The following is a 2,590-nucleotide window of genomic DNA, read 5'->3' as shown; positions in this document are numbered from 1 at the left end:
CCTGTTCGGCGGCTCATAGGGGTCCAGAATACTGTCGCCATCGCAACATCCCACAAGCCTTCCATCTTGTAATTGTTATAATGAAGTAGTCTCACCCGTGGACGACTCACCGTCAGAGTAGATGGCCGTCCCACCGCCAGACATAGATCCTTCATCAAAGGCACGTTTCATGGTGGGCTAAGCTCGGGCAGTTCTTGCACGCTGAGCCGTCTCAATGATGTCGGTGCAGATGTCCGGCTCAGGGCCCGGCTCGCCGATCTTGCCGATGAAGATGTGAATTCCGCGAAAAGGGACCCGGTACCCGTACTCAATTGAGCTGGCCTCGGGGCCCCAACCTGCATCATTGATGTAGAGCTTGCCGCGAAGACTCTTGGTTATCCGGCCCACAGCGTATCCCTTGATCCCTTCAAAGCTACCCTTCAAGAAATCGAAACCACCGTGCGCTGGCCCCACAGTGGGCGCCAACTGTCGTGGAATAGTCACGACAGATGTCCTAGTGTGAGGACTTAGTCGTGGAGCCATCGCAACTAGGTTAGCTTAAAGGGGTTAAACGGGATAAATGACACCGGAGTTTATACTGGTTCGGCCCCTTGTGGTGAAGGTAAAGGCCTTATCCAGTTTGAGGTGGTATTGCTTATGTCTCGATTACCAGGGAGTGAATACGCTTAACCTAGCTTCCGATCTCTTGTTTTCTTACCCTGAACCGCCGCCGGGTCGTCCCTTTATATACACAGGTTAGCTCCCAGCGGCTCACGAAGTCCTGGCCGGCTCATAGACAACGTGTCCGGCTCAGTGACTAACTATACTTGCCTTACATTATAAGTCATACACATACAGCGGTTTACCCTATGGGCCTTAAGTCGCTCTTGGGCCTTCGCCCCATGAACCGCCATCTTCAATATCCTCATGGGCTTCATATTGATGAACCGCCATAGGTATAAACCGACTGATGGGGTTATGTACCTAGGGTAGGGTCATGGACCTGTTCCAAGTAACTTACCCTAGGACATCCCTAGAAGAGGTCGCCTTCCAGTCGACCAACGAGGATTCACTCGACTGGCCTGAAGGACTCGACCACGAAGACTCACTCGACCACCAGGAGGTCAAGAGGCACTCTGCACCGCAACGGCTTGTAATTAAGTAGACTTTATGATAGTAAAGGCACTTTATGTGGGGCGTTACCAGTAACGCCCCAGACTTAACTCACCTTAAACCCTCTCCTACGTGGGCTGGCTGGGGTCCTGGCGCACTCTATATAAGCCACCCTCCTCCACAGGCAGAAGGGTTCGGCACCTTGTAATCCATACATTCATAATCCACTCGACCGCCTCCGGGCTCCGAGACGTAGGGCTGTTACTTCTTCCGAGAAGGGCCTGAACTCGTACATCCTTTGTGCTTACAACCTCTCCATAGCTAGGACCTTGCCTCTCCATACCTACCCCCCACTCTACTGTCAGGCTTAGAACCACGACAGTTGGCGCCCACCGTGGGGCAGGTGTTTTAGCGATTTTGTGGAGAAGTTGCAATTCTTCCGAGTATTTTCATCATGGTGTCTGCTGGAGTTTTGATCAAGGGTCAAGAGATCTGTCTCGGCACTCTCGCCTTCATCGCCGACGACTCCGCATGGCTCCAGGAGGCTCCACTCGACGTAGATGCGCTCCCCGTCCGCGGTGCGACGCATTTTCGTGCATGTATCCGCGGCGTTCTGCTGCGGCAACCATCGACCCAGTATCGGTCGGCTCCTCCGTCTTCCACCCTCCCGGTCTCCCGCCAGCGCAAGCGCTCAGGCCGGTCGAGGCTTCAGCGATGGGTGAGTCACGCGGTGGCTCGCCAGTCGACCACTACACAAGTTGCGGCAATCGAGCCCAACGAATCTCTCTACGGCTTGTTCGATCAGTCGACTGGCTCCGGAGAGACTGCATCCGAGTGCGGAAGCAGTGATCCAGCGGCGGAAATCTTGATGGTCGACGGGCCCCACAGCCCTCCTGGCTTCGCCCGCGGTGGTGGAGCAGGCGACGGCGGCGACCCTGCTCGAGGCTACGAAGAGTACCAGCCCGAGCCACTCGACTCTCTGCAAAGAGAAGAGCTTCGCCGCAGGAACGAGGATCCCCTGCGTATTCCCATCGCAGGAGAAACCCCCGAGGCTCGTGCCTTGGAGGAGGCGCGTCTGGCCAATTTGGCCGAGCGCACTCGACTGGAGAACCTTCAGCGAGCACTCGACGAGCGCGCGCGGCAACGAGTTCCCGACACCAGTCGACGTCAACTCTTCCCGCCGACTCAGGTATATCGAACCCCAATTCAGAATTTAGCAGCTGCGACCCGTATAGCAGAGTCCATTCAGCCTTCGCAGTCAGAGGCTGGCAGAGGTTTGCTGCAGATCAGGGATCTGCTCCGGGCAGCAGGAGATCAGAATTCAGCCGTGTCTCAGTCGCGCAACAGAATTCACAGTCGATCCGTCACTGTGAATACGGTTCAGTCGGCTCACAGCCCCAGATCGCCTCCGCGGCGCGAAGGGCGTGAGAATCGGCGAGATCAATATGGCGACAGACTCGACCGAGATGATAGGCGTCGAGTGCCCTATTCCCCTCCG

Source organism: Triticum aestivum, chromosome 7B (genome assembly GCF_018294505.1).
Source record: "Triticum aestivum cultivar Chinese Spring chromosome 7B, IWGSC CS RefSeq v2.1, whole genome shotgun sequence".
In the NCBI taxonomy this organism is placed as follows: domain Eukaryota; kingdom Viridiplantae; phylum Streptophyta; class Magnoliopsida; order Poales; family Poaceae; genus Triticum; species Triticum aestivum.
The sequence above is the reverse complement of the archived record's forward strand: the minus strand, read 5'-3'. Positions refer to the sequence as shown.